General features: G+C 45.6%; 1 protein-coding gene across 4 annotated transcripts in view; it reads left to right on the top strand.

Moving 5' to 3' along the window:
• Window positions 1-2658: 2658 nt before the first annotated feature.
• RASGEF1C (RasGEF domain family member 1C) overlaps window positions 2659-20833 on the top strand; it is a 76432-nt gene continuing 58257 nt past the window's right edge. Inside the window, exons 1-2 of one of the 4 annotated variants that reach the window (XM_074603850.1) lie at window positions 2659-2918; window positions 4920-5076. The gene's annotated coding sequence lies outside the window, so the exon portion shown is untranslated. The remainder of the gene's footprint in view (window positions 2919-4919; window positions 5077-20833) is intronic. The other 3 variants (XM_074603851.1, XM_074603847.1, XM_074603848.1) reach the window with 3 other exon arrangements.

The raw sequence follows: 20833 nt of genomic DNA, 5'->3' as shown, positions 1-20833 counted from the left end.
AAGAAGATTACCCTGGAATATCTAAGGAACAAGTTGAAGCCAGCTCTGAACCATCCACCTTTAATAACGGGTGGAGGATGGGAAATATAAGAGAGGTCGGAGAGGAGTAAGTATACTGTTCCTCCTCTTTTTGACAAAGCTGATCCTTGGAAATCACACACTTATCAGCTTAACACCTGGAAAGTTAGGAGAAAAACTGAGTGAATGAGAGACAGCTAAAAACCCACTGATCTGTAGAACTGGGGGGAGGAGAAGACTCCTGCTGAAAGGCCCATGAAGCATGAGAGAAACAAGAATGTTGCCGATAAGGTAAGTGTGCGAGTCTACTTGTATCTTCATTCAAGAGCTCACAAACTGGAGGACTCCTCCATTTAGGGTGCATGTTTTTCTGCATCTGTCTATGAGGCAAAACTAAACTAGGTAATTCTCTGAAGTTATTTCTATGTTGGTTTTAGAGGAAGATTGGGAAGTCTGAGTAAGAGCCTGTAATTATGATGGGTCTTTAAAATAAAAATTTAACATTTAGAGAAAAGACCTTAAGAGAGAAATCGCAGAGTCAGCCTGCCTCTCCCGTAGTTCAAGCCGTGTTTTTACAGATTGTGTTGATTTTGTGTTTCCCTCACCTCTTCTGTATTTACATCCTTCTAAGAAAAGGTTCTACCATGGCTGAAGTGAAACTGGAGGAAAGATAGTCTTACCTTCTTCATACCTGGCTCCTAAGCCATCTGCTGCAGTGGCATCTGTGCTCAGGGAATACACACAGCTGATTCTGACACTGCACCTTCCCCATGCCTTTACTCTCTGGGGAGCCCAATGAATCAAGAACAGAAAGCAGGCATATGAAAAATAGTGGCTGGAAGACACAGCGTCACTTCTATTTCTGTGATCATGTTGGCTTCTCTGTCTTCCGAGCAGCCGCGGGGGTATTAGAGGGTGAGCAAAACCCCAAAGGGGTGCAATCGAAGGCAAACCAAGAATGTTCCGTGCCATGCACAGCTTGTGACACCACCCCCCACCCCGGTCTGCTTGTGTCCCTCAGAAATCTGCAGAGCACAATTGCAAAAACAAGAGGCATTTTACCATTCCTGCTGAGGAAAAGGCAGCGCTCCTTGTGCAGAGGGCGGGTGTCTGTGTACACAGTTCAGCCTGTCTCTTAGCTGTCTTTAAGCCGGGTCTGCAGAGCCACCCTCCTGGGGCTGAGCTTGCCTGCCTGGAGGGCTTGTTTGTTCCAGAGGAAAAACCTGCACGGGGACAGGCTTGGAGCATGGGCTTGAGGCCAGAATTAATGCTGATGTAGCCCCAGTCTCTGGGTAGAGCTATCCCTTTACCCTTTGCATAGGTACAAAGCGACTGTCATTCCACAGGTGTCATCTTGGTGCCATTGGTAAATATAAAATGGGAGTGTGACTTATTGTTGTGGGCTTGGGCTGAGAAGTTAGTCATTGCCTGAAAGGACTGTAGTCACTTGCCTTCACGTAAGACACAAAGAAGTTGACGGAAGCCAGTGGCTGAGATCCTGGACTGCGCAAGAGGAAAAGGCAGAACATGCTGTCTTTTGGGGGTGGGGGACCTCACTTCCAACCTGCATTTTGTGTTAACACACAGGAATGCCCAACCCCTTAGACACTTCCCGGGCTGACGTATGGAGGCAGGTACACATGTGCAGGCTGCCTGCTGCCCCCCTCCGCAACCCTGGGCTAGGAGAATTCCCTAATCCTGTTTATCTCTAGTATTTACACTCCTCGTAGCGCCCAAGTGTCAGCAGGCATGGCACAGCATGGTTTTGTTTCGGCTTTGAGTCATCAGGTGAAGGAAGTCTGGTCTGGGGCCTGTAGTGACTAGAAATCATTACCTTGTGTCGGCTGCTTGTCCTCTGCAAGATAAATTTGTAGGCTTGATCCATCTTCCCCATATACACGCACAAAACGCCCACACATCTAGCTTGTATTAGCGTGTCCTCATTGGCAATTTCTCTAAAGACAAACCAAGCTGGGGAGAACTGGAGTGTTTTAACCAGCTGCAGCTCACCTGGCCCATTGAGAGCACAGGTATAGGCAAGGAGCAGCGTGGGGGGGGGGTGATGGTCCCACTCATCTGGATGGGACATCCTCTGCTGCCATCCTAAAGCGATGCTGTGCTCCTGTTCAGTAAGATGGCCCTTCCCCAATGTTTGCGATAACCTTTCATTTGCATAACGAAGATGTTTTGTCCTCCCTTCCTACAAGCGGCCCAGTCATTTTGCTTTCTAAGGACACAGACTTTAAGAAATAAGTAAACAAATGTCGCCCCTTATTTTCACCTGCTGTGAGCCAAAAGCTTCCACTGAAATCGCAGGTCTCTGAACGTGGAGTTCACAGGAGTGGGGGTCCGGGTATGCGGGGGGGGGCGGGGGTAGGAGGATTTCGATCAGCGCGACTGCCAAAGCCAATTATCAGGAAGAGGACGATATAATTATATTAGGGAACATCTGTACTTCATTAAAAGCCCTCGCGGGGCGGATTCGCGCCTGGCCACGTTACGCACAGGCGCTTCCAGCCGCTCCCTCACCCCCCCCCCCCCTCCCCTCCCCGTTTACCGCGCCCGGCCCCGCTCCGCCAGCTGCACCGCTCCGGGGCCGCGCCCGGCTCCGTGCCGCCCCCCCGCCCGCTGCACCTGCCCCCGCCGCCGGGCCGTCCCCCCCACCGCCGCCGGTCCCATCCCGGGTGCGGCGGGCAGGCGGCGCTCTGTGGCCGGGCCGCTCCGGGGCGGTGCGGCGCGGCGCGGTCTGCTCTTCCTCCTCCTCCTCCTCCTCCTTCTTCTTCTCCTCTTCCGCGGCGGGCAGATGCGGCGGATCCTGGGGCGGCTCTCGCCCGCAGCGGGCTCCCGTCCCCCCGCCGCCCCCATGGACGGCAGCGGGGGCAACAGCCGCGCGTAGCTCGGTGAGTCTCCCCGGTCTTGTCCCCGTCCCCTCCCCCAGCACCCTGCCCGCCGGCAGCCCGCACCACGCTGCCGCAGCCGGGGATGCTGCCTCCCTCTGCCGCGCTCCTCCGTTTCCCTCTCCCCGCATAAATATCACCCCCGCTCCGGCGTCCCACGCGTGTTGGCGGCGGGGGCTCGGCTGGCGGCGGGGCTGGGCTGCAGGGACCGGCTGGCCGCCCGGCTCCGCCACCTGCTCCCTGCGGCTCCGGCTCCCCTCGGGGGCTGCGGGAGCGGCGCCTCTGCGGGCTGGTCCCTCCTGCCGGGATGGGATCTGGGAGAGCGTTCCCCGGTCGCGTCGCGGCGAGCCTTTCTCTCTGCTAGGAGTCCTGGGCCGGGGGGGTTGCAGGTGGACTCCCAAATATTTGTTTCAGGGTAGGACTTTAGCAATATCAGTCTTGGAGTTATTTTCTTTCAGCTAAATTTAATTTAAACCGACTCGGCGGTTGTAAGAAGCTCAGGGGAAAATGTCAGTTTGGGGATTGTTTTCCTTACCTTGGGTTTAAATATCTCTCTATATATATTCGGTAATGATTTCTTTTTGTAAAATAATTTTGTTGTGCTTTATTTACTCCTGGAATTTCACAATCCTCACAAGACAGACAGGCTTGTTAGAGGCTGAAATAATCAGCTCCAAGGCATAGACAGTGCCCTTGGTCGTAACAGGTGCAGTGTGCATATTCTTATGAACAATGAAATGGTTTCAGCATTCAGGTTTATTTGTATGCTCTGCATTTCTGTGACTCTGAAGAAATTGTCATGCTATGTTATGTCAAAGATGTGCTTACAGCATGAGCATGTCTGTAGTACCTAATTAACAGGACATGGGAGCAGCTGCACAGACCCCGCCAGTGATGGCTGTAATACCCGGGGTATTCCTGGGTGACACTGTATAGCTTGGGGTGTTTTGGTGGCTTGTGTGAGGACCGACACTGGGCACCGATCCCTTAGCGATGCACTGGCATAGCATGAAACACGGGGAGATGAGTGGGAGAAGAGAAGTGCAGAGGAGGAACCATTTGCATCCAGATTGTATTCTCTAGACTTGATGGTCCTCTAATACAGTTCCCTGCCCCTGTGTTTTCTGGGTAGGGTGGCAGTGGTGGCACATCTTATGTTGTTACTGAAACCTAAAACACTGATGCTTATGTTCCACAGAAGAGATTTCCTGGACAGGTATTTCATAGATTAAAAGATTGTTGTTTACCTTCACAGGCTTCGTATTGAAGACAAAAATCCAGAGTGACACCACATTGGTAATTGACTTAATGGGAGTCATTCTGGAGTTAGAGCTGTAGATCAGAAGGAAATTAGACTGGAATTTAATTACTGCTCTCAAGCCAATATATCACAGTCCTTACCCGGGTTCAGCTTCTGCTGCGGGATACCTGTGCTCTGTGGTGCAGCCAATGGCATCTTCTGCCTGGAGGTGTCTCTGCCCGCCTTGGCACTGAAAGATGCACTTTGCTGGTGCTCTGCTTTCCAGGACAACTTGAATCTCATTTGTTTTGTTAGGGATGGGATAAGGAGTGGACTGTATGTGTAGGATGGGGAATGCATTCATTTATTATCCTCCAGCTCTTTATAGATTACAAAGAAATGGTAGAGCAAAGGAGGAGTCAAGGCTGAAGCCCGGGGAAAGTGCCTGCGAATGAAGGTCTGTTAGAGCTGTCCTCCTGGGTGATCTTAGTGGAGGCACAGAACAAAGCAAAGACACTAGAGATGTCCAAGAGGTCTTAGCTTGTCATCAGAGGTGCTCTGAGACTGTACGGGCTTGGAGATATGCCTTGTAGCTTGCCCCATCATGAGAGACAGTGCTTCTTCCTCCAGGAAAATGATGGGAAAGAAAGTCATGATGGTGTTGTTGGGGCATTCAGCCCCCTACAGAGGGTTTCCCCAGTGGTGGGGCCTGCCACCTCATGCTAATGAGTTGCAGTAACAGCGAACTTTGTGTTGTTCTGTAGTATCAAAAAGCATTGGGACAGCAAAGTGTCTTGCGAAGGAGGTGGAGAAACAAACCCAGCATTTCTACTGCTGTGGTTAACTTCCCTTGGACTTCTCACAGCCTCACCCAGCAATGTGATTCCATCCCTCGTGGTTCTTGGTTTACGGCAAGCAAAGGTAGGAATATGCTTCTGCCTCCTCTGAGGCACAGCATTTTGTATAGTTCTAATTCAGCCAACCAAGGAAGATAATTACCTTCTTAACCCTTTGTAAGATGTGACTGATACAGCTCCCGCTGGTTTCTTAAGTTAAAAGTGGTTTGTACTGTTAAAATATAGCATGCTTCACAAAAACACGTTAGTTGCGGAGAAAACATTTCTATTATGCTATTAAGTCAGCTTCACCTAATGATGTTCAGTTGAAAGGATTTAAAGTGTTATTTAATCGAATTTGCGTACAATAATCTTAAAGTATTCCTTAAAAAGCCTTAGAAATAATTAGCAGCCTTATTTAGCATCTTGGGCGATTTACACTGGTGCGAGAATGATTTGTCCTTTACACATCGCTGGCAAAGCGTGATGTTCCTGTGAGTAAGCTGGATAATGTTTACAGATCTGCTAAAGCAATCAAGCTCTGGATAGTGGTCCTTTAATTGCCTGAGGCTTTTCTTGCTGTACATGCTTGTTTTAACAGAGTTTTGAAAATCATCTCTGGAAGCCAGTTATTTGTTTATGCTGCAGATGCTGATCTGGTCAGGGATATGTCTATGCTACAGTCATGGATGTAGCAGGAAGCGCTGAGCTCCGCAGGAGTGTGTCTGTGAGGACATGGAGGTCAGAGCAGCCTCACGCTGCCGGTACCTGCTCGTCCCTGCTGAGCTCACCTGTGCAAAAGGAGCGCTCTGGCCTCACTCCACTGACTTGATGCACTTGCAAGAAACAAGTCAAGGTGGGATTGATGCAAGAACAGAGACTTCTGGACGCCCCGGCCAACGAGTGTAGGAGACTCATCACCCCAAGCCATTAGTTAGGCCAGGAGTTTAGCAGGATGTAAAAACACGTTAGATGTTTCAGATAGCTACAATGAGAGAGTGCCGTGTGTGCTTAAAATGAACTCATCTTTAAGGGGAGGTCTAAAGCCTTTTGCTTAGAGTTTAAGTTGCTCTCTGATGCAGAGAGTTACGAGAAGGTGCTTTCTAGGTGCTACTGATGGCTGCTGCAAGGCACGGGGTGTTTTTGAGGTCTGAGTGTCAGTGCCTGTCTGCTGAGGAAGACCTGTTCTCTTACAGTAGACAGTTAATAAATGAAGAAATTAATAGTAGCAAATGAATTCATAATCATAAGTTTAAATCTGTGTGATGAGTTCCTTAGTAAACTGTATCCATTCTTTATTCTCATTTCCTTGCTCAAGGTCTGCTCTGCAGATTATTATTATTAGTAGTAGTTCAAATACTCTGGGCTGCTACTTTCTAATAGCGTCACATTGGTTATGTTAGAGATGTTTTGTCTAAGTAAACTCCCTCCAGATACTTTTCCCTCCTGCAGATTTCTTCAGGGATGCAGAAGCTTAGCAGGTGCATAGTGAAGGCCTTTCCTCTGCTGGTCAAATGTTTGCTCATGTCCTAAATATAACTTCTGGGAATTTGTGTTTGTTTTGGAGCTGGGGAACACTTTTCTCTTTTACCCTCTTTATAGATTCAGAGGATTTAAGCATATGATTAACATTAAACATGTGAATATTCTCCCCGGACTCATTTTTTGGATCAAAGGCAGAGTGCTCAATATGTTGAGAGGATGGAGCCCACAACCACTAAATGCAGGGAGATGATCTGCTGCTATGCTGTCTAAAAGAGTATATGAGTGCTTTGGATTTATGTCTCTCTGTGCCCCAAATCCCTCTGCTAACTGCTGTCTTGATGTTCCTTATCTACAAAGTGCTTACAAGCATTAACAAACGTTTGTGGTGCTGTTGAGACATGTTGTTATCCCCATTTTCCAGAAGAGATGCTGAGAGAGTTTGGAAATAGGCGGAGACCGCTGCAGGTTATGGACAAAGCTCGGTGTTGAACTAGCAGCCTTTAATTCTCAGCCCGGTAAGGCAGGGGCAGTAGCACAGCACTCCGGCAATATTTGGTTAAACGTTGCTATCTTTCCATGATTCTGAATGCTCCCCAGATTTCCATGCCAACACAAAGGCTTCTCATATCATCTACTGGATCAAACTCCAATTGAAAATATGGCCTGTCTGCAGGAGTGAGCAGTGGCCTGTTAAGGGAAAGAATCTCAGAGAAAATTTTGTATCTGTCCTGACTCTCAGTCTTGGTGGCTGTTGCAAGGAGAGCTGCTGTGTCAGGACTCCTGTGCCCTGAATAGTTGCAGCTTAGAGAAAGTGGGATTTTTCCATCTTCTTTCCTGTAAGCGCAACGATTCTTGCTTTCTTGCTGATTTAAAAATACTCAGAATACTTCTACAGAGCAGAGAGCCTGAGTCCGTGCATATAAATACAGACAACACTAGGTATGTATGCCTGTGAGCTGGCAAATGAATCAGTTTCTAAATCCAAAGTTTGTGTTGTGTCACTTCTGGCTCTGAGTTGGCTTGTTGTGTGTGTGTGTTGGTTTTTTGTTTGTTTTTTTTTTTTTTCTTCCTGGTTTCATTTGGCTTCATTTCCTTAAGTTAGAAGAATCTCTCAAAAGAGAACAGGCAAGCTTCAAACAAGGAGGGATGTGTTTTGCACTGATCTCGCAGGGCTGTGCTCGCGCAGGGCAGCGGGGAGGTGACGCGGGCGCCGGCCTCCCGTGCTGCTCTGCCCTTTGTCAGTGAGACCCTCCTGGACCGCTGTGGGACGCCGGGGCCCTGGGAAGCTGCGGTGGCCAGGCAGGCTCGTTGGCTCATGCTGGACCCAATAACCATGACAAAGGCAAGCTTCTGTGTGTTTTGAAGTTTTCCTTTAGGAAATAGGATTCCTCAAAATCCAGCATTTTGTAATATAAGGCAAGTGACAAATCTGCAACAATTCTTGAGTTCTCCACAGGACAGCCATCTGGTGTACCTGTGCATACAAACATGCGTGAGGGACAGACAAACCCTAATTGGGAATTTACTACCTTTATGTGCTTTGTGAATGAATCACAACCATCCTGAGCTTTTGCATGTATATAATGGTATATTTCCCTCTCTCCTTTTATCCTCCATAGGGAACCTGTGTTCTTCTGAACGAATGCTCCCTTCCATAAATGACCCAATCAGCCTTCATCACTGCTCGTTAGATCAGAAACTTCATTAGTTAATAGCAGTGGTGTTCTTCCTTTTTGTCCCTACTACAGCTAAGCTCATGGCATTTACAGACAGACTTGTTAGTCATTAATATTCTTTGTATTCTTCATCTTTGGCTTCAGAAAAGAAGGCCTTTCATCTCTTGCCTTGCTTTGTTTTTTAGAAGAAGCCAAGTTTGACTGGAGGAAAAAAGAAACCAAAAAAACATTTCTCTCCTGCTTTCTTATAAGCTTCCAAGCAGTCTCCCCTGCTGACTTTGTACTTTCACAGTAGACAAACATTGACTTTATTTCCACAGAATACAGCTGTTTTATTTTTTTCCTGGTTTACCTTTTTGCTTATGTCTCAGCAGCTTAACAGGACAGAACTAATTAACATCGACCATCTATATTGCTGAAACTTTCATTTTTTTTCCACAATTTTTCCATGAGGTTTATTGTACCTGAAGTCCAGTTGGTGTAAAGAGAACATGAGCATGTGTCTAAACTTAGAAAAACTGTGAAGGGTTTCCCTGGTTTGGAGCCTAGGAGATTACTGTGATTGGTCTGTTGATTCTTGCTCTTTTCTTTAAGAGAAATCAAAATGCTGGTACCCAGGAATGTGTTTTAACTCTGCCTACCTGGGGTGAAATGTGCATGGGCAAGTAAAATAAATAAAGCATATTCCTCAGTTGGGGAAGATTTTCTTTTCACCGCTAAATGCTCTCTGCTTGTAAGTGGTTAAGTCCAGAGCCTTTGCTAATCTGCAGTGCCAACTGAAAGAAAAGATAGAGGCACAGCATTGGATCTCTGTGATCATATGGAATCTCGCAGATGACTTCTGAAGAGCAGGACCAAAAGCAAAAAACTTCCGGCCTAGGCTATGTGTTTTGGTACACAAAAAAAATTAAAAGTCACTTGAGGTTCGCTAAATGCGTTTTTGAATGTGCAAGTAGTTCATATCCATTCTGCTCAGGTTTTCTCACTTCTAGCTCTGATGCAGTGCATATCACAGTGTGATCATTAGGCGTGATTACCACATTTTTGACCTATTTAAAAGTCTCTGGCTGTGAAATTCCGAAGATCCTAATTTAAGCTATAAAACAGATTATTAATGTGCCTTCGCTTACACATTTCATGGCTCATTTCCTGATTACAGCAATCTTGAACATGTACATATAGTCTGTTCCAATGGGTGTGTATAAACATTGTATACCATGTACAGCCTGGTCATCTGGGCTTGGAGCTCACGTTCCACATATCTTCCACAAATCAAAGCAGATAGAAGAGAAAGCCACAAGTGTGAGAAGCTGCAGCGTCCCACATTGGTGCTGGCAAAAGGCCTGTTGCTTTCTGCAAGGCTGGAGCTCAGGAGAGGGTACAGGAATGAGGATCAAGCAGGGGTATAGAAGTTGGGCAAAAGACCAGATTTCAGGCAAAGAACATCTTCACACAACCCCTTATTCTCCCTGTGGACTGGAGAAGGTGCCCTCTGAAAGCGTCAGGGCTCAGTGGCTGTCTCTGGGTTGCTGCCAGGAAACTTCAGCTGTACTGAAGTGGGGCACAGGCAAGACACTGTGTGTGCTCAGTGGGTCTGTGGAGGGCAAAGATGGCTGTTGAGATCTTCCAGTCTTTTCCATCACTTCATTCAAATCTGTCGTCTTGCACATGGAACTGAAACTCTGCAGAGCTTCCTTATCCATGCGCACAGAAAGGAGTTTGGGGTTACAGTTGCATGGGTCACTTATGATTCGGCCATTGGGATGACACAACATGAAATAATTCACCAAGGTTACAGGTGCAACTGCAGATGGTGGATCCAATAAAGAAATTCAGTTTGCAAGTTCAAGAGCATGTGACAGTGTTGTATAAATTACCCTGTCACCCAGTCACTGCATGAGGCCCAAATCAGCGAGGCACGTCTGTGCATACTTACTCTACTGACTCTACTCCTGGTGAGGACATAAAGAAAAGCCTACGTCTCACTAAGTTTCATTTGATGAGTTATGTGCTTAAAAGTGCATCTAGAGATTTCTTCCTGAGCTGGGAGCGTGCTTCAAGTGAAGCGTGTGGCTGGCTGAGTTTGGTGCCATCTTCCAGAGGGGCTGACGCTGCAGTCCCAGTGTCTGGGGTTCCGGCTTTCAAGTCTTTCAGAAAGCAGCATCCCTTGGGTTTAAGGTATGAAGCCTTAAAATCTTTGTGTTGACTCTCCACTTAGACTGGGTGCACTTGTTACTGCAGTAGTGGTTTGTTCCCATTCCCTTCCTGCAGTCTAACAGCTGGAGATGTTTGGGGGTCTCTAACACAACCCCCACTCTCACCTGGTAACAGACACAGTGGGGTCCTCTGTGTTTCTCTCAAAGGTCGAGGTAAGGTGGAATACCTATTGGCAGAAAAAGGAGATGGGGAGGGAAAAAAAGGAAAAGTGAAAGACAGGTGAAGGAGTTAATTTGGCTTATTGACTTACCCTTTTGGGTCACGGCACCTGATCAGAGTCCTGACCTGACAGAATCGAGTAGTTCTGTGCTGCAGTTGTTTTCGTTTTTGTTTGGGGTTGTTGTTTTGTGGTTGATTTTGTTTGTTTGTTTTAAATCATTTTGTAATTTTAATAATGGTTACTTCGTCAATCACATCCAACACAACCAAGTCAGGAGGCAAGTGTGACTTGGAAGATAAGGCTTGAATACTCTTTACTTTGCTCCCTTTAATATACGTTGTTGTGACAAAGTGACATGTATATTAAATGTGTAATCTTGCAGATATTTTAAATGGTTGAATAATTTGGGGAATGTGAGCAGTTCTTCAGAAGTCAATAGGGACAGTATCTGGGCCTGGGCATTTGTAGATGAAGGACACAGGCTATTAGCTATTTAGGGGAGAGACCTTTTCCTACTGCCATGTCGAGTACTTGGCTCTTTGGTCCTACGTGAGCTGTCAGATACGGATGTCTGCCTCCACATGAGATCAGCAGTGATTTTCTACAAGTTTGGGATGCAGGATGAACGCAAAGTCTGGCGTAGAGCAAGGTGAGATGGGACCCTTCTCTTTCAGGACACGGGGGAGAACTTCACTGTAGCTGAACCGCTTGTGCCTCGCACACACAACGTGTGAGAGGTGAGAACCAGGCAATAGGCCATGATATTTGTTCCTACTTAGTAGCAGTCTCCCCTGGCATTTTCTACCCTACTCCAAGGAGCGGAGATGAAGGCAGAGTTGCAATTAGTGCTCCCCATCTCCAAGCACTGCTGGAGGACAAGGTTAGCAGCCTCTCTCGTGGCTGCTGCTGCGCCAAGTGCTGTGGGAGAGATTTCTGCTCCTTTCAGCCTCTGTGGAGGCTGCCAGTACAAGCCTCATATACTCGTTCTGTGTGTCTGGGACAGGATTTGTGCTTTTGTTCTTGGCGTGTGCTTATGTTAAACAGCATTTCAGGTGTTCAGTGTGTATTGTTTTAAAGCGATCATGATACAAATTTATAAAGGCTGAGTTGCTGCCATTTGTTACTCAGTTGTGGAGACCATGTGGATCCTTTGGATCCTCCTGACTATCTCCCAAGTGAGAAGCTGGTTGTGAGGCTGGCCAAGCCCTGGTAGGAGATATTACATAGTGCACACAGCTGGGAGAGCATCAGCTTGTCGTTTGCAGTTGTCTTATTTCTTAATGTGGTGTAGTAAATTATAAATGTACACAAACGTCTATGGAGCATTTCATTCGTAAGCTGCCAGACTGCAGTGTGCGTTTTGAAATTGTTGTTTTGGGGTTTGTTTTTGTTGCCGAGGACAACTTCATTAACTGATACTAGGCATTTCTTAAAAATAAATAGATCACATGAGAACCATGTGTCCATTAGTGATTCTGTTAATAAAAACTTGATCTTTCTTTCATTCCGTGAAAGATCTTCTATGCAGCAACCTCTTTGTTCTTTATGGTACAGTTATTAGCTGTTATTAGGTCATTTCAGGAAGGTCATTATTTGCAAATTGGTGTGCTGTGGAGCTTGGAAGCATGTGCCACAGTGTCGTGTAGGCCAACAGAAATATTTGAGAGTGTAGATTGTTAGGAAAACGTGCAAGATGTTTGTATAAATAGGGATGGTTACGTCTAAGTCCCTCTCTGGGCATTACTCATGTGCCCCTCTCTTCTGGGGTATAGCAGTGCTAACAGCTATCCAGTTTGTGTGTTAAAGCAAGTATCTTCCGAAGTGGAACCACAAATGACAGCAGAATTATGATTAAAGGGCAGTCAGTACTGATGGTGAGCCCAGCATAAAATACAAGTCTGGCTGTGGTTAGGAGAATGTGCCCATGTAATAAGTAGCTTAACTTGGTGTATTACTGTGAAATAGAAAGAAGTGTGAAATATGTGATGTGAATGGTAGGCTGGATTTCCCTGTCACTCCGTATTTATGTTCCTGGAGCTGTACTGGCTTCGCCAGGGTTACTTCTCAATTGCACCCAAGTGAATGAGGTGGATTTCCACTTCTCAACACTTTTTTTTTTCTTTTTTTAATTTGGAAACAGCAGTGTAATTGAGATTCTCTCTTGTAGCTCTAGATTTAGAGCTTTCATATCAGATAAAATGTAGCCAGTGAGACTAATGGGTCTAAATGTTTTATTTTACCTGATCAGATGCTAACTGCTACAACTTCATCCAACTCCATTAAAGAAAATAGGTGTTGTTCCTTTCTCATTAATGGGAGTAGGATTGAACCATTAAAGGCCAATTTCAGCAGAGATATTAGCAAATACTAAGGCTTGATCCACGGCGTTTTGCAGTCAATAAATCAGCAATTGTTATCTATGCAGTAGCAGGTCTAGTAGGGATTTGAGTGTCTTTGAGATTGAGAGTGCTTGTCTTGAGTATCGCTTGTTTAAGTTTTCTGAAATCAGTTAAATTGAGATAAATTCAGTGACTTGTTCATGTCCGTTGGAGTTGCTCAAAATTTATGTTCTTCACTGAGAATAGACTGTGGCCTGCTGTGCTTGGGTAGGGGAAATCAGGAGCTTTTCCCCATGGGCTATAAACAGCCTGAGGAATGTTTGTGTTCTAAAGGAGGCGTTCAACCAACCACTGAAACAGTATTTCCAAACTGCTTTAAATCACTTCCTAATCGTTTCTGTTACAGATAGCCAGGTTTTACTTTTTGTAGGCTTTTACATGCATGAAGCTTCCTTTTAAGATTGTTGTGTCACTCTCGCCTCCCCTCCCGGCAGGATTCTTCTCCTTTACAAGCCAAGTCCAAATATCTCAGTGGTATGTTGTGGAAAGAAAAGCCTATTGTATGAGGCTGTGTGTATGGGTGTTTCAGCAAGAAGCACAAGAAATCTGAGGTTCTGTCTTGCACACCTTCTATCTTGATGTTTTGACAAGCCCCATTTAAAAACTCCTTATGGCAAGTGATTTTTTTATGAGCACATGTGGAGAGGAATGTGTAAAGTGCTTGAGATGGTAGGGACTGGGAAGATGCATGACAACTGCTTTGTGTAAGATGATCTGTGTTGTGAGGAACAAATGGTGCATTGAGATGACAAATGGAGCAGCGGAGGTGCAGCTGGGCTGCACGGGCTGTTCGATAGTGGAGGTACCGCTGAGCGGCTCGATGAGAGTCTTCTGCAGTGCTAAGAATAATAAAAATGCATTTACTTTCAGCAGATGAAAGGATTTTGTATGCTGGTCAATATAAACAATTTCCTTTTAGGTTTGAGCTTTCTGATAAATTAATGATATAATTCCCATTGAATTAATTAAATCAGGTTCCAGGGTCTTGATTTGCAGAGTCTAGCTGTGAAACCCCTACCAGAAGAAGATTTTAGGCAAATAAATGGCCTCTATTTTCTTGTGTGCTGGGTGGGGTGTCTGGCAATAATTAGTGCATTTATCAAGGCATCTTTCCATGTTAGAGACAGGCTGTTATCCGCTTTTCATAGATGGAAACAGAGGGACAGTGAGATTATGGGGCTTGTCTAGAGGCCACTGTGTGATGTAGCAGACACAAGAGTAAAGTGCTGGCACCCTAAAAGACAGACTGGTCCCCCGCGTCTTGCATTGTTCTTCCTTTGGGGTATATTGTGCCTTTGCCTTTCCTCCGGATGGCAAACAAATACAGCACAAATCTGCCCTGTTCCCTGCACCAGGCTCCCAAAGGCAGGCAGGGAAGGGAGGGTGCTGACCTGTCCCATCAGTGCCCTCTGGTGCTTCGCGATCTGGGGAGCAGAGGCTGTTCACTTTCAAAGGGAAAAAGAGAAAGCCAGCAAGAGTGCGTGTGCAAATAGTTTTCCAGCATCTGAATAAAGAGCACAGTAAGGAACAGTGGTGTTCGTTTCCATCGAGGTAGTTTCTACGCTGCCTGGGGACCCAGGGAGGTTGCACTTATGTCATTTGGAAAAGCGCAGCTGGACTGAAGGCAGGAGCCAGCCAGGGGTGTCCCAGAGGGACGGAGAGGGGAAACCAAACCAAAAATTGTAGGGAAAGTAATGAAAACAAACTATTTCAAATTAGCAGGTCTTGCTCTTAAACCACCTCCCAGGGGTTCAGGGGAGCATCACTTGGGTCTTTCACATGGCTCTGGCTGAAGTCCCCACAGTGATTTGGAGCTGAGAAGGAGAATGGTTTTGCCCAATTTCTTTCCCGATTACACCAGATAGTTCCTGGTTTCCACAGCGCCACAACCATGAATGCGGACACTGCCTCTGCTTGGCTGATTCAATGGGAAAACACCCCCTGCCCACGCTTGGGGCCGAAGTCCTGGTCAGCTGGGCTGGGATGGGCTGGAGCAGTTGTCCTGCACATGTGATGGCGTCTTCCCTTTCTGCAACTGCAGAGCAAATATTGTGCGTCCAAGGCACAGCTCAGCCCGCAGTTCCCTGAATTGATTTGTGACAGCAGGGAGTGAAGCTGAGGCCCTCCTTTATTAGTAGGCCAGCTTTAAAAAAAACAACCCAAAACCTATCAGCTTTTGCCTTGGCTTACCTCCCTGCTGTGAACAAGCACTATTTGATTCATAAGACACTATTGGTAGGTCTTTCTGGATTCTGTGAATGCTTAAAATACTGAAAAGTTTGTTCCTAGTGGAGTAGAAGAAGGCTGGGTTCATGACTAGCAATGGAAGAGATCTTTTTGCAAAGATAAGCGCGGACATGAAATGTCTGTAGAAATGCAAACAGTCTTTAGTCTGGAATATTCTAAAGCAAAGGCAGAATACCAGAAAACACATAAGAAAAGTGTGTGTGGGGAAGTGAAGTAGTAATTTGACAAAGTCACCTTGGCATGGCTTTCAAAGGTTGTTGTTGCTGTCAGCAAGCAAAGCACAAGTGCAAAGACTTGAGGTTTTGGTATCTCACCAGCTTGGGCTGGGAGTGTGGAAGTGATCCTCGCTGCTGGCACTGCGGGGAGCTGGTGCTAGTTTCTTGGCTTTCCACATGGTGAGACAACACGTGCTAATATCACATTGCTCTGATTAGTTCTGATTAGTTTTGGTTTCTCTCACTGGAGTTTGAACGTGTGTTGGCTTTCCTTGGTAGATCAAGAAGGAATTAATGCCGCATTCTACTTAACTGTTCGTCAACAGCTAAAATCATGACAAAACTGCTCCACCCCAATTAGTAAAGCAGCAAATAGGAAGACTTAATTAGACTCAAGACATCTGAAATCTTACTGCTTCCTGGGTCTGGGAATACTGTAGCAGACCAGTGCGTGCAGCTAACTTTGCTTAGTGTTAGCCCTGCACTGACGAGCAGAATCATTCTTTTCCTCGTTTAGAAGTATTTGACCTTAAGATATGAAAATGTATCAAGAAGGTGACTTTTAAATGATGGAAATTTGTTTTTCAAGACTCAGTTAAAATCTGAATTTTATTTCTATGTATCTTTAACTCATTCTTATTTCTGCTAATTACTGTGTCAAGTAACTAGTTTATCAAGACCACTTTAAAGATGAATGACAGTCAAGTCTTGTGATGAAGAGAATGTTGTTTTCCTACAACCAGGACCAGAGGAATTTGTACCCATGAATTAGATTTGCAAACCTTCTGACCTGCCCGCCATCGGTATTTTTTTCATAAAAACAAAGATGCTGTCAGCACAAGTCACTGTTTCACCAAAAGGGTCGTTTACCTTTCATAAAAAATAATAAAGAGCTGTATAAATATTCTCCATATGCTGCTACTGGATTGTATTAGTGAAATATGTCAATGTTTGTGGCGTGTGCAGCCCCACGTTTTATGACACCACTTGAAAAATGTGAGACATTCATATGAGTTATTTGGAAGATGGTGACAAGACGATTGGATATAGCTGTGTCTTAAAGAGAGCATTTTCAAGCATACAGTGGAGAGAGAGAAACATGCATGACCAAGCGTCGCCAGTGCTGGGGTAGCAGACTTCAGTCCATGTGCTACTAGCAAGATGGCTGTGGGGCTTTGCAGTTTGTTGGATTTGTTTTTCCCGTGTGACCTGTGGGACCGAGTGCTTACAGGGACCAAGCAGATGGCCATGGAGATCTTTTCTGCACAGCTTCCAGAAATTTGAAAGCAGTTTTTTTGACAGCTACTGTAGTATTGGGGCTCTACCATACCTAGGTATTTCCCATCCATGTATTTACTGAGCTTCTTGGATTATCTGCATATTGCCAAGACTCAGTGTGGAGCTCAGGAGTTGAAATGTAGACACCGAAGAATCTAAGAAAGGTTGTGTTTGACTTCTTGAGCAGCTTAGACTTTCACCTGATGGTGTTGGCTACAGCAGAGTGAACCCTTGTACATCTGATGCCTCGCACACCTGAACACAGCCTTTTGTGTCGGTGACCAGAGCTGGGTTTTTCTGAGCCAGAAGAGCAAGGGTGATTGGGGACAAACTGGGTTTGGATCTGAGTCATGAGAGTATGCAACAAGTGGCTGAGGAGAAGGTGACCCCAGCTGCCCTGTCCTCTGAAGCAGTTGTGCTGTGCCTTCCCCATCCCGTATGATGACAGGGACGATTGATAGTAAAAAGCAAAGAAGCAGCAGCTTCTGCCTGTGTCTTTTTATGACTATATCTAGTCCCTGAGCCTTCACTGTATTATCTCCTTAAATCTCTGTGCCTGACAATTGCTTTAGCACAATTTTACTGTTATAAAGTATTACTGTCCTGGGTTGCAAAAGAAAAGCATGCACTTGCAAGCCTGATTTGGAGTCAGTCTCCCAACCCGCAACTGTCTGCTTTAATTTTCCCTTTTCACATAACCCTTTTTTTTGTAGAGTGAGCTATTGCAGGGAGAAGTTGTATGCAAATTTGAAATGAAACCTTTGGCCCTTCCAACATTTTCTATTTGCATTGCTGAAGAAGCGGTTGAGGTTTCCCAGCTTTGGACTCTGGCTATGGAAGCACCCCGGCTCAGGGCTGGGAGTGTTGATGCGTTTGGGGTGTCTCCAGGTACAGCGTTCACAAAACAGCGGGTGACGGGATTCACAAAACCTGTGGGCAGATGATTTGTACTGCAGGCAGCAGCACAAAGTGGGGGCTCTTTTGGTTAATGAATATTGAACTTCTCCCGTGTAACAGCAAGTTGTATCCTGCTCTGCAAATGAGCATCTTTGTGAGAGGCTGAGCTGCAGACAGGGGAACTGCTTGTGAGTTCATTAATTCCTGTCTGGGTGACAAGTGTGCTCCAAACAGGGCTCTGCTGGTCACCGAACAGTTGGTGCTGTGTTTTTTTTTTAGTTGTTTGGTTCTGATTATTTTCCTCTTAAAAGCTCAGAGTCTTTACTCAGTGCTGGATGCTTTCCTCTATCTGCCCACATTGAATTTTGTACATGACAATATCCTTCTTTGGAAAGAATTGATGTAATAAATTTGCGCACGCAGCAGTCCCTAAATTCAGCTCTATTTGTGGCAGGAGTTCCAAAGGGCACATACGTCTCGGAAACATTGTGACTGTTGCATGAAATGATAATTTTAATGCATGGAAGATCAGCTTCTGATTTATTTTTATTAGTGCAGATGAAAATTACTATGATGGTTCAAGTAGGGCGTAAAATAAATATCTCTAATCTCATTCCGTGAGGAATATTAACTTCGAATTTTGTATTTCTTTTCTTTCCCAAGCCACTGTAAAATGCTCAGTATGTGACTTGAGTGTCTGTTCTATCATGTTTATGTAGGAAGGTTTCTCTTTTTCTTTTTTCATGATCTTAATAGGAGAAGTCTGTTTTCATTTCTGTGGCACTTTATGCAACATAGAAGTTCCAGTTCCTTTCACCAGGAAAAGGTAACAATTTTTAACCAGAGCGCACAAATGTATGTTTATCCCAATGGACAAAAGCGCATTAGGAAGAGCTTTCCCAAACAGGTGCTGCAGGTGACTTCAATTTAAAAAAACACCCATACTGGGAAGTCAAATGCTTGCTACCAGCAGAAATATCCCTGTAGCCAGGGCTTGTGGAAGGGACTATTTCTGCTCTTTTTTTTTTTCCTTTTCTCACCTACAGGTGAGAACCGATATGGTCCTGAAGACTTCCTAGATATACAAGTAATTTCTTAGAAGGTTGACTGTAAATTGAGGTTCTGGGGAACACCCAGGGACCTGAGTCTCCAGGCGCTTTTTTCCCCAGCTGTTTTGGCACAGGCTGCGGGGAGGATAAGCCCTTTGTAGACTTTCAGCCGTATCCTGCCTGTGACAGGTTAATCTGCTGCCTGTGTCCGCGCCTCGGGGTGGCTGACAGCACGAAACCAGCCTGGAAATGGAAACTAGCGCTCCTCCCTGCTCCCGTTTCAGGGGTGGTGTGTTTTAGGAGATCAGGGGTATGACGTGTCCCAACTGCTATAGCATACCTGTCTGCTGTCCTGCTGCTGTACGGTCCCAGTCATTCTGTTAGTGTGCAAAATCATTAACTGGTAGCACTGGCCTTGCCAAACAGATCACTGAAGAAAAGGTGATGATTCTCATAGCATGGCTCAGCACTCCTGCTCTGAACTACCAAACAGAGGTGGATGAGTAGAGTTGGGAATAACTAAGTGTTTTCATCCCTAGGTAAGTGAGCAAAAACATGGTTACAGGCAAGGCAAGACTTCATACGCGCAGAAGAGAAGATGAATGCATGGCTCTGTGACGTGGTCCTGTCTTTGACCGCTGTTGTAAGAGCACTGGGCAACAGTGATGTTTTAATGGGGTTAATTGGTAGCCTAAATAGCATTGTGGGAAAATAGTAAAAAGCCTTGAAGAGAATATTAAAGGATTCAAGTATTGCTTAAAGAATTAACAGAAGATGCAGATGTAGGTATGTGCACGCATGTGTGTAATTGGCAATGCAAAGCCTTTGAGTTGGAAATCATTGGTACAGAAATACAGTTAAGAATGGATTTAGTTCTAACAGCCACAGCAAAAAGAATATTAAAGCAATAAAAAGATGTGTTGTAAGGCATTCGCTTCTGTATCAATATATTGATTATACTGAAGGTGGAGTGTGTGCATAGTTGGGCCTTCTGGTAAGAAAAGGAAACTTATTTTGGGGAATGGGAAAAATCAGTGGAAGTGCTGTAAGAAATTAATATTAATGCTTCTTTCTGAAGGTCTGGAGAGGGTTCTTGTGAGTTTTACTCTATGTTCCAGTAAGTTGGGGACTGTCCTTTGTGTGGGAATAGCTATGCACAGTTTAAAGGTGAAGAAACCAGTGTGGTCTAAGACTCCACAGGTATAAGAGAAGGAAAGTCATGATTTGAAAATATTTATAATGGCAAGGAATCTTACACTGCTAAAGTGACACTTCTGCTGTGAATAATTTACCATAATGAAAGTCAAGAGTTTGGCATCCTGGTGAGTTGACTTTGGCTGTTTGCAGTGAGAGAGCTGAGAGAGGTGTTCCTGATGAGGTAAGGTTGATGCTTATTATTCCAAAGAATAACTTGAGTAGTCTTTCTGTGTCAGCAGCACATAGTCTGCTAAGGATTATCAACCTCTGGCCTAGAGAATGGGCATCCAGAGTGCATGGTCAAGATGGTGTCTACCTCAAATGACTTACCTGCCTAGGAGCCCACTGAATCACTGGTTAGCATCCCTTCAGCTGGGCTGAGAGCTCTGCTGGTGTAAAGCTTTTTGTGGTAAGGTTTTGGGAGGAATTTGGAGGAGGTGGCTTTGGGAGCGCCATGGGTTGAGCTGGGGAGAGTCCTTATAAACTACACTGGTCTTGTGACTGGTCTCTCTTCTGTTGATTTTGTTAGGGGCAGCCCTGCTGTCTCTCAGTGGGTTTAGGGTGTTGGGCACTGGGGACTGCGATGGAAGGCTGTCACATCTGTGTCCTCCAGTGTGAAGTGGAAGCATGTATCCCATTTGTGGTCTCCACCACTATCTTGCATTCAAGCTGTGCGCTAACCTACTTGATGATGCCCAGTTCCATCATGGACTCCTGCATAGTGTTAAGGACACTCACCCTGTCCTGTCCATACCCTGCAATGTGGCATGGTGCCTGAAAACTTAAGCTAACTCCAGACAAACCAGCTCACACGGTAGTTCACCGTTGAAATAAAAGTACACTGTGGTCCCTGGGTGCTGAGACAGGCCGAGAGACGTGATGTCTGCGTGGTATGGTGCAGGGTACAGAGCCAGTTCATGACTTTACACTACAGAGCATACACATGCCCTGAGGGTCTTATACTCACAAGAGGTAGCTCATCCCTCTGTCTCCTGAGCTTTTGTATAAACCGATAGGCCCAG

Source organism: Larus michahellis, chromosome 11 (assembly GCF_964199755.1).
Source record: "Larus michahellis chromosome 11, bLarMic1.1, whole genome shotgun sequence".
In the NCBI taxonomy this organism is placed as follows: Eukaryota; Metazoa; Chordata; class Aves; order Charadriiformes; family Laridae; genus Larus; species Larus michahellis.
The sequence above is the reverse complement of the archived record's forward strand: the minus strand, read 5'-3'. Positions and strand labels throughout refer to the sequence as shown.